This window comes from Corvus brachyrhynchos, unplaced genomic scaffold, assembly GCF_000691975.1.
Source record: "Corvus brachyrhynchos isolate BGI_N302 unplaced genomic scaffold, ASM69197v1 scaffold258, whole genome shotgun sequence".
In the NCBI taxonomy this organism is placed as follows: domain Eukaryota; kingdom Metazoa; phylum Chordata; class Aves; order Passeriformes; family Corvidae; genus Corvus; species Corvus brachyrhynchos.
Window position 1 is genome coordinate 2,689,862 of NW_008240122.1, and position 11,407 is coordinate 2,701,268.

The following is an 11,407-nucleotide window of genomic DNA, read 5'->3' on the forward strand; positions in this document are numbered from 1 at the left end:
CCAGTCTTTGTCTAATAAAATTTAGCAACTAGCAAAACTAGAAAACTGTAATGAGATCATTTATTACCCTCCCTTCCCTCTTTTACTGTCTACCTGTAAGAGATTAAGATGCAATGATCTGTGTGAACTTCTTGAAGATGACATCCTACTGAATAATAAATGGAAAAGGATTAACCCATAAAAAATTGCATACCTGCTTCTTTCTAACTGTCTAGAACTACAGTGGAACAGGGCAACTGCTTTTCTCCTTCACCCCCACCCCAAATCAAACCAAGCCTTAAGGCAATTTCCTGAAATGGCACTTTTAGCTAATGGGAAAGCGTATTATAGGATGCAGAGAGAACCTATAAATGGTAACAAGGCTAAATTCCCCATCTCTGGACCCCCATAACCTGTTGTTAATCTAGTCACTGAGGAAATGGTGGTATGATGATAATTACTTCTCTGTTCCTCCAAAGGAAGTGCTGCATGGTATACTTTAAATAGAAGGAAAGAATACTGTCTTTTTAGAATTTTTATCATGCATTGTTAAGCCACTGCATTCCTGGGGTGCATCCCACTGTGATGAAGCCAGGGGCACTGTCTACCTGATGAATTTCAAGTGGGCAGCAATTTATAGTACATGGGACTGATGAAATTTATTCCAGTGTAGGTACCAATGGTTCCTGCTATATTCCAAATACTTGCAACAAGAAAAGATATACCTCTCAGAAAAATATCAGAACTGCAAAATATTTTCCAAGAGACTGGCTTTCCATTGATTTTAGCAGGCAATGGGAAATGATCTAGGCAATGTTATTAAACAGCAAAATTTCACATGTGCATACTTCTGGGAAAGAAATCCTTATCAATAGCTGGAAATCCCAAAGGTTCACCAAGACCAGAAAAGCAAGACTCACATAAAAGGGGGTTAGAAAGGACTTCAGGTCATGACACATGCTGCATGAAAAGACACTGAAACTCACTGCTTGCAGCCCCCCTCATGTTGTTTCTTCTCTCAATAGAATATGAAAAAAATAGCATGTATTTTAAGCGTACTTCTACCAAAAGCTTTCAGCCACACTGGAGAATTCTAAGCATCTTTCTTCTAAAGTGAAATAAAGTATTAAATATATAGACCAAGGGACTGTTAATGTAGGTCAGGATAGGCCTATATTAACTAGGATGCAGATTCCAAATACAGCCAGCGGTCACAGCGTCAGAAATGCACTAAACTCAAGTCTTGTGTGGTTTATAATTATGTTTGTCCATCATAGAAAGGATTCATGCTGTGAAAAGGTCACACAAGTCTTGACCAACAACGAGTCACAGTGCAACAAGGAGGCTGCTACGCTTTGGCTCTGCCTCGAGCTGCTCAAATCTGTCTATAGTGAGGGCATGGTGTGGTGTCAGAAGACTAGAGAAGCTTTACTTCACTGGGGCAGTGGAAGATTTTATTGCCTGCAGTCCATATGTGGTGTGCAAGCACAAATGCCTTTGCCCACTTTTCTGTGAAGACACCTGTGAACAGTGAGGTGGAAACAATACAACGATCCTCAGGTCAGAAAGGGCACACAGATGCCTACTCTCCACTCGCCTGCCTTGCAGTAGGGTGACCCAAGTCCTCTCCAAGGTGAGTCTCTGAGTCATGTCTAGAATCTTTTCCTCATTTTGGAATATTATCCCTTATGCTTAGCTGAACTTCGACAAGCATCTTTAGTCCAGAGGGTGCAAACCCTGGAGGATCTAAGTTACTCTTAAGATTTGAGTAGCTTCTTTCTTCCTGTGAATCAAAACACTGGAAAGTAACTAATTCCTCTTTTTGCTCCTGTAAATTTGCTTCTTCCCATGGAGACAGATGAGGTGGCTGCAGATGGAATTAGACAGTCAAACATTTTGAATGTGATTTGTGCAGCCAGCTCTGCTCTCAGGAATCCAGGGCAGCTAATCTTGAAAGGAAAATGAGCACATCCTTCAGAATCAAATACCTGGCATCAGTTGTGCAGTTTAAGCTATCTGCCATTAGTTCCAGCCTTAATAAACTATCTAGAAAACAGCTTGCTTTCCCAAACTTGCTGCTTTTCTCAGTCTTTTCGGTTAAATAGCTGTAACATGTATCCATAATTGTGGATTCATTAAAGATTTGGGAGATGGGAATTTCCAAAACCAAAATTTTAATCGTGGTAATTGACACTTTACATATTTTTCTACAAAACATTTAGTCTCATTATGTTTTACAGTTTTACAAATACTATGTACCCTATTAAAAATAACAGAGAGACTCTACACTTAAGAGGCTGCCTGCAGGTGGTTATCACGTGAGCAATAGACACATTATTGAAGCAATTCCTTTTTGCACATCTGTGTCAGAACAGCAACCATTAGAATATTTAGATTCTTTTGTTGGCTAAAAAACTCTGAGGTACACAGCTCTCCAGTTTCTGGCCTTTAGTGAAGATGAGTTACTGTCTTCTAAAATTTTTATGGGCTACAAGCTGTCTCTCAGGACAAACAGTTCCTTTTGCAAGTCAGAATCAAAACCTGTTGCATTAAATTTTACTTGCTGTTGCCATGCCAACATGCTCTCTTTGCTCGCACTTCATTTTGCGCTCTGAATGGCATGCCTAATAAAAAATCAGGACTTTCCATTTTAGCCATCTCAAATGTACATCTGGACTCCATCCCAGACTGTAGGTTCCTTTAGGAAATATTCTAACTCCAGTTAAAAATACAGTTCTTAAGTATTTAAAGGTGGCTAGGCATAATCTCACAGCAGGACTGAATTTTGACACAAAATACTTTGATAGGAAACTAATATTCATATTTGCTCTTATTATGGAATTTGGTAAATCACTAGGGCAGAACATGAAGTTGTTTTCCATCATGAAGGGTGCCTATAAAAACTTTAGAAAAATTGGGGGGGAAAAAAAAGAAAGAATCCTGAACATAGCGAAGAATCTGAAAAAAAAGATGAGCTATGCAGAGAGCGTGGGTGCACTGGAGATACATTGCTTCCACATGAAAATGTCTGAAGTTTGCCTCGGTTGATAGTGTAAAAGCTTAGCCAGCTAATTTCACCATGTCACCAGGGCAGCCTGTGATGGTGTCTTACTGCAGACACAGGCTGGGCTCTTCTGTTCCCAGTTCATGCTTGGTGTAGGGAGCAGGGCTGAGACACAGGAATGCTGCCCAGAGCATTCCAGTGGGCAGGGGAGGCACTATGCTTTGTCTCTCATCAAGTTTTACCCCAACCAAAGAAAACAAAGAGCAGGTTTTGAAGACACTGTAAACTTTGCCCTCACAGCTGGAGGCAGAGCGAAGCAGGGGCAGCCAGCAGTAAGGGACAGGCGGGAAGAAAACAAAAAGTGATGGAGAGAGACAGCCGCCGCACAAAGGGTTCATTCTGTGCCTCTATTAAGAAGTCTGAAAGTCCCCTACTGGGGAAAAGAAACCATTAAAATGTTCATTAGAAAGAATATTACCTTGGGCATTTATTATTTATTGCAAGTCTTTATAAGCCTTTACTCTTGAGATGTATTCCAAGTCCCCATGTACTCCCTGTCCTGCTCCAGTCTGTCAGCAGACCAAACATCCCTCTGCAAGTGCCAATGATGCTCTGTGGCAGTGGGATGCTCAGTTTACAAGGAAGTTTCTTTTACATACACAGCTATTTGAGATTTTGTCACTGAATCCACAGAGTATTTAATTTTAGATTATCTAAAGAAAAAAGTTACAACAATCAAAAATAAAGCTGAATGTACTCTACACAGTTTGCTCAATGTACTCTACACAGTTTGTTCAGCACTTCCAGTGGTTTTAAATAAAAAAACAATGAAAGTGCTGGTCATGTACACAGTACCCAACCCACAGCTCCAGCTATGTGTCTGCAGTAGCTTCTCTGCCCCACAATATAAAATCCTCTACCTGGTTCACCTCTAGGGTTTGCTTGTCTTGTTTTTATCTTCTCCAGAATTCGCCTGTGACACAATTCTTGATTCACCATGTGAAATACAGAGTAGGTTGAAAACATACAAACTACATATTAAGGTTCTATATTTCTACCTGCACAGCATGAAAGGCATGCACAAAAGACTGCCAGGAGGCTTGGCATGTGCCCTTACTTTCTCATTTCTTACTGGAAGTAGATACCAACTGTCTGCGTAAAAAGTTTCCTTCCATATATCCATTTGTGCATTTCTTAAGCCACCAAACATTCTCTCCATATCATCCGAGATCCTACTGTAGGGAACATGGCCTACTGGAGCATGCTTTTTCCAAAGGTTCTCCGGCCTCAATATATAACCACAGGCCTGCCATGCTGCTACAGCTAAGTCTGCCATTAGCTGATGAAGACTCCCTTATACAGCAAATGCTGCCAGAGTCCCCATCTGAAACAGAACAGGAACAGCTTTAGAAATTTCTCAGCCCTATTCATTATGTCACTCTGCAATTACAGAAATATTCCTACCAGCTGGTGCTGAGTAAATGAAGACCTAGAGTGAAGATAACTCAGAGGTGAAAAATAACTTTATGTTCTCTAATGAAGAGAACCTTCCAAAGACTTTTCAATTGGTCATACTATCACTTGTGACCTGCACATTTTCAGAAAGTTAGGTTTAACCACTTACTAGACCCTACAAATAGACTAACTCAACCCTAAAGATATCAGAAGGGCAGCAAACTACTTAGAGAAATTAAATCCACAGTGCACCTGAATCTAAAGCACTTGTTACAAGATCCCTATGCATTTGATATCCTGATCTTCCTAAATTAAGAAGATTGGAGACATCCAATATAAGAGAGACAATAGCTCACATAAATTAAATCTTCTCTACTGATCTAATTCTGCTGCTTTCCCAGAAGTATTCCTGCACTCAGGAATTCTTTTAATTATGGGAATGAGAACTAGGCTGTCCAAACACATCACGCAGCCTTGATATACAATGAACAAGCAATAAACAAAATGTTAAACTCCATTTCCATTCTTGGTTAGCCAACAGGGCATTAAACCTAGCAGTGATTCTTTTACCAAGCCATTGTTCAACACAGTTAACATCAAGTAAATACTGATATAGTAAGGTATATTTCCACGTGTTCAGTCACTTTATAATATATAGGGAATAAAGAAATGATGTGCCAAATATGGTATGATGAGACACACTCATAGTAAGTCGTAGCTAAGTTTTTCCTTTACTCATATGCTACATGGTAGATTCTGAGGAAACTTTTTCTTGAGGTACTTTGGGAAAAAAATTAAGTAGTTTACAACCATAACATTTTACTCAGTTTGTCTTGTACTTGGGCCCACTTAGTCATAATGGTTGATTTGAAAAAATTCATTATTTTTCTTGAAATAGGAACTACTTTCAAAGTTGCAAAATATATTTTTTTACTGGATTTTCTTTCACAACACTGAGCATGAGCACAATGTCCTAGGCACACAAACAAAAAGGATTGCAACTACCTGGCAATATGACATCAACTAAGACAAAGGAGTAAAAGTTATTTTCACTTTGATTATAGAATTGCATTGTTACGGTTTAGCTTGTGGAGCTGGGGGGAACAAGCTAGTTCCTTTTGTCTCTCTGTCATCGAAGGAATTACTCTAAAGATGGTTTTCTAGCTTCCTTCTTAGTGAACATGTACCTCATAAAAGACAGAAATTCTATTTTTTTCATGTTCAAAATGTATGAAAATTTAGTCTAGATTTATACTTTCCATTATTTTATCTTCATTATCTGACACGACACAATTCCTAAATTCTGGTGCTCTGTTCTCTCCACACGTGTAGGTGCTGTCAGTCAGACAGGTGCAGTTGGAGTGTAAGAATTACCCTTGACATATGTTAATTGATCTCTGTGCCTAAGAACCTAAAGATATGATAAGGATATGATACATGCTTCTGGTGCATGGAAACCAGAGTCAACGTAATATAAAGCTGTAATGGGAAAAAAATCACAGAATTTCTGTTCAGTGTGTGATTCTGTAAGTTACTATTTGTAACTTGCCCACTGTTAAAATACGGCCTTCCCATGTTTTTAAAAAGAGGAGTGACTGCACAAAGGTCTCTCACTCTGCAATAATCCCACAGTATTCGCAGGTTTAATCAGTTGTAAAATATTAGTTATATAGTAGATATCTATCACTTCTGTGTGTCATAGGAACCCCTGGCTAGAGACAGATGTCTTCTCTGTGTGTTTTCAATAGATTTCCTCTATTACACCTCCTGAAGTTACTTGAAAGAATTTAATATTCTCACTTCCTCCTAGGTATATCGCTCCTGTGTTTTTCCTTCTGGAGTTTATTGTCTTTATCTGTATTGTTTTTAGATTGAGGTCAATGGTTCTGGTTTCTGTTTCCTCCCCAGCTACCCCAACCCAGTGCCATTTTTCCAGGCAGGAAAACCCCAAGTGACCTTCAGCAGCAAAGTGAAGGTCAGAGATTTCCCTGGCTGTCCTTCGACACCTTCCCGCAGCAGCCTGAGTCAGCAGTGCTCCTCACAGATTAGATCTGCCTGGTCTCTTGATGTCACTCACAAAAAATAAAACTTCATGACTGATGACTCCTTCCTGAGAAATCCAGTCATTTCTAATTCAGTCCTTGACCCTAGTGGAATTCTTTTCTTCACAAAGTGCTAAATTATTTTCTCTTAAATGTGGTTCATGTCCTATCCCAGGTAGGATAGAATGTGAATCAGCTGCAGTAGGCCTGAACAGAAATTTACATCCATTTAACTTCAGTTGAATTCCTATTTGGATAGCAAGCAAGTAGAATTTTAGGCACTTTTAACAGTTGGTTTTTTTCTTTAACCCTTTAGCATGTCCTTAAAAATTCCGAGTCAATCCACATTTCACAACAGTTTCTGTTGTTCTTAAACACAGTTTTTAATTAAGACTCCCCTGTAAAATATTTTTCTGGAAGTGGGAAGATTTGTTTTAAAACTGTAAATCTAAACTTTCGAAACTGAATATTGATTCTCATTTCTGATTATCTAACACAAGTCAGTTTACAGACTTCAAAAAGTGTGTATTTAGTATTCTCTGATATTCAGTGGAGTTACTGGTGACAACAGGATATAAGCTTTGGCCAATAGAGAAGTCTTAGTCCAAAGCCTCTCTTGAAGCTGTTGTTTGATGGTTACCCAGCAATAAATATGAGATGCAAATATTGCTCAGTTATAAGGGGAAGGCTGGCTGACCAAACAAGTAAAATGCAGAGTCTTGCTGCAAGGGGTAGGTAATACTCATGCAAGGTCAATAGATGGAGAATATTAAAGTCTCTGCAGCATTTTTCTGGAATTTCCTTGTTTGCTAGCACAAGTTCAACTGAGACAGACAAAAACATCGTCACTTCAAAGCACCACTTTTTATTTACAGCCACATGCTGTACCCTGGAGCATACAGCCTCATGGTCCAGGCACTACTGAGGACACCAGACACCTGCCTTCAATTTCCCTGGGTCAATGCTGCCTGCATTTCAGTGGGACTCATATGGTGATGTTATGCTCACTTCTGCTGCAGGGGCCCAGCTCCCAGAGCAGGCTGGCAAGTCTCAGCCCAGGTGGCAACTCCTGTGTGATCACACAGGTGCAAAGGAGATGGGATTCGAAGCAGCCAGGGGCTGCCTCAGATGGTCAAGCTGCTGAAGGAAACACTAAATGGAGAAGTGTGTCACGAAATCATCATTTCTCTATTCCACAGATCTTCTTTAAACTCACTGCTCATCACAGGAAATATCCATTAACCCTTTCTGTCTTCAGGGCCTTCACACATCCCTTTTGGTGAGGATGGCTAGATCAAGTTCCTTCTTTCTTCCAAGAAACCAGAGTTAATATCACCATTCACCTTAAGCAATAGTACCGAGGACAGAAGACCTCTGATGGAAACAGGCAATCAGAACCTTACATCCACAGCACCCTTAGGATCCCAAATCCATATATATCTCACCCAGCAGAAAACCCCAGAGTACTTCCAGGTAAGCCTCACTTGTTCTTATCTGAGGTGAAAGATGCAGCTCTGAACACTCGGGTGGCAGCCCTGACACACAGCTCAGTGTTGCACCACTCCAAAATGGAAGCACATTTCTGTGCTCAAATCACCTCTGTCACCATGATCAGATCTACCAAACCCAACTCTTCAGGAGATGTCAAATCAGGGAAACCCATTTTGTGACTTCTGACGGTGCTTTCACCATGCCAGGACATTCAGTTTTGCCAAAATGGTATTACTTCTTAGTACTTAAGTACTTGAAATACTACTTAAAAAGAAATTATTTACAAAATTGTGTCTCTGGGCTTTCAGAAGCTGTGATGATGGTTTACAGATAGTCTTGCAAACTTTCAACCTGAACTGAAATTTATGCATCTGAGTCTCACTTAAGGGGCTTGAATCTTCCCTTTACCCAGTACATATGAGCCTGTTTATGGCTAAGAACTGTACATAGCCTTGTAGATTAAGCAGTGTCAAATGTCTTTCCCATCAAAGTGGTGGAGCAGCTGTAGTGTGGGACAGCTAGCTTTTGGGAGTGCCAGGTTGCATATAATTCCTAGTCACAGCTCAGAAGTTAGTATAGGCCAGAGACTGCTTCCAAAAGTCAATTTGAGGTTTTTGAGTGTAGGAGAGTCCAACAGTATGGACACAGGTCCTGCCAGTTGCAAATATATTTAGAGCTAAACCCTCAAACATGGCTGTGAGGGCCAGACACAGAAATCCTTTGCATCTCAGCAACTATGTCCCACAGTCCAAGTCAGCTAAGCAAAGAGAGGAAAGTATATGTGCGTTTATTGCACAAAGAAGGTTTGTCCTATTCTGGGAACTTTCTGTTCTTGGAGACAAAAAAATAAAAAAAAATCTGCTAATGACAGGACATACCATATTCTTAAGTTATAGAGTTGCACTTGTGAAATGGAAACACAGGCTCACAGCTGATAAATAGCCAGAGAGAGCATTCACCAAGCTGATTATAAATATGTGCTCAGATAGCTCAGGGACTCTGAGGATTGAAATCGTGAGATACTCTACATGGCAACACTGTTATTTAAATACCTCCTCTTCCACGGGGAATTCAACCATTATTCAAAGAGAGGAAGCATATTCACTCCTGAGTGCTCCAGACATGGGACAGTTATGAAAAGCTTTCTGAACAAATGAGGTATCCCACAGGGACACCGAACAACAGCTTCTGTCACAGCCTCAAAAATGACTCTACCTGAAAGAACAGAGGCTGCAAGCTAACTGGGTGTGCATGGACAGCAGCATTTGTTGAAGTCTGTCACTACCTCTCAAGGGTTACTTATGAAGGTTAACAACTTTATACAATGGCAATAAATACAGCTGACAGCAAGAAAACAATTAGATTAACATATAAACGGTTGAGGCTATAATGCTATTAAAATGGACGTTCAAGGAAACCGCAACCATTTCTACAGCTGTTTTGGAAAGTCTCTTTGGCAAAACATGCTGGATTGTCATTCTGAATGTCTGTGCTTCCCATGCTGGTTTCCTCAGGAAGGGTTTGTGGATGGACTTGTTTATTTATGACATTTTTTTTACCCTCTTAGCTGTAGCTGTGGATTCCCCAGCCTTGTGAAAGTAGTCATTAGTTGCCTTGTTTGGCTAGGAGAAATCAGTAAAGAAACTGGCTCTTGTCCAGGGGGTTCCTGGAATTTTCTACCAACCTTGTGTAATAGCTTAATAAAGTCAAATTTAATTTTATGTAAGATTTGTTACAAGGCCATAGGTGTTTTTTGAGAACAAAAAGAAAAAGACTGAAGTTATGTTTGCTGTTCTGAAGTAAATCATACCAAATGAAGTTCACATGGAACTTGCTAAGGTGATCATCCTCCAACTGGAGCAAGACCACAAGTATCGGACCCTGTGATCTTAAATGAGAACCAAAGGAAATCGGCATCACCTACATCCACATAGCCCGAGGCTATTTTGAAGGCAAGTTCCTCGGCTGTGCCAGCCTAAAGCATCAATGAACTCCCACAAAAACAATGGACAATCACAGTGTTTATGACCTTCTGTCCCTCTAGTGTTGACCTTTTTTTCTCTGGGAAACAGAAAGCAACCTTTTATGTTTTAAAAACAAACGCTTCATCGCAAATTCCTCCTCCTCTGGAGGAAGGCATACAGAGCAAACACCTAATGGATTTTAGTCACATTATTTAATATGCTGTTAGAAGATGAACAGATGCTACAGCAAGAAGTGAGTTCTGAAGCCAGCATAACAGCATAAAATGTAGTAAAATACTACCTCTTCAGAAGACATTTATGCACTTGGCACTGAACACGTGAAGCTTAACAAAGTACTGCCTTACCTAGAGTGCAAGTCCTATTTATAGAAGTTACGTCCCTGACAGAAGTATCCATCATTTCCTGAAGTCTGCAGTCCTGTGGTGATTTTCAGTCACATCCATAATGTCAACAGTTGGTCACCCACACAGTGCTGCATGCAGCACAACCACCTGAATGCTGTTGTTCTGATCACTGATTATGGAGTTTGGCCTGTATTATTACATACTTATTGGGTGAGAGCAGCCCAAAGTGCTGTTTGTCATTTCAGCTGGCTAGAAGGACTTGCCCATTCCTGACAGTCGCCTGTTCTGACTAAATTACAGCTCCTCCTAATGCTTCAGGATATCACGAGCTGTGTAAAGGTTAGAAAAGCACCTATGGCTTGCCCACCTCCTCAAGGAACCGGAACAACAAGTTGACGTCAGCCTAGCGCTTCTTGCTGTGGTATGTTCACATGCTGGCTGATACCAGATTCAATTTAAGATCTTGTTCTTCAGATCAAGGACTGGGCCTCATATATCTCATGCACTACCTTGCTTGACAGCTTACCATGACCTAGCATGACAGCTGTGGTCATCAGTAATCACTGCCAAAAGGGAGGAACGTAGGAGTGGGTGGAAAGGAAATCAGACATTCCTGGCAGCTGGCCTGCAGCTCTGAAGCTTCCTTTCACCAAACATCAGACTGAAAACAGATCTCCGCTTGCTGAAGAGAAAAGTATGGGCTTCCACTTTTCAATCACTTTTCCTTAGTGCAACATACAAATGGTTTCCTTTCTCTGAAAAGGAGAAAAGAGGGAAGGCGAAGGGGAAAAAAAACATGTGTTCACCTGGCAGAGTGAAAACAAAGGGCCAGAGAAGGTTGTTCCTCCGCAGTTTGCTACTGTCATTTTTGTTAGCAACAGCAGATTAGGCAGGCAGGGAATGATGGCCCTTGGAAAGCAAAACAGAGAAGTGTTTACCATATAAACAGGGAATTAGAGTTACACAACACGGAAAAGTTTTAACTTGGTTTTTGATGAGCATACTGCACAGAAAATTACATATTACAGCAGAAATTAATAGGTGATTTTACTGTTAAATTTTCACAGAATCAGTAAATACCGACAATGCGGTTCCCCTCAAGGGTTC

At 40.4% G+C, this 11,407-nt stretch overlaps 1 long non-coding RNA gene across 7 annotated transcripts in view; it reads right to left on the minus strand.

Moving 5' to 3' along the window:
* The window catches only part of LOC108449236, a 63,585-nt gene that overhangs the window by 37,943 nt on the left and 14,235 nt on the right, over nucleotides 1–11,407 (minus strand). For all 7 annotated transcript variants that reach the window (XR_001865387.1, XR_001865385.1, XR_001865383.1 and 4 more), the window contains exon 3: nucleotides 11,107–11,209. This is a non-coding gene — a long non-coding RNA (uncharacterized LOC108449236). The remainder of the gene's footprint in view (nucleotides 1–11,106; nucleotides 11,210–11,407) is intronic.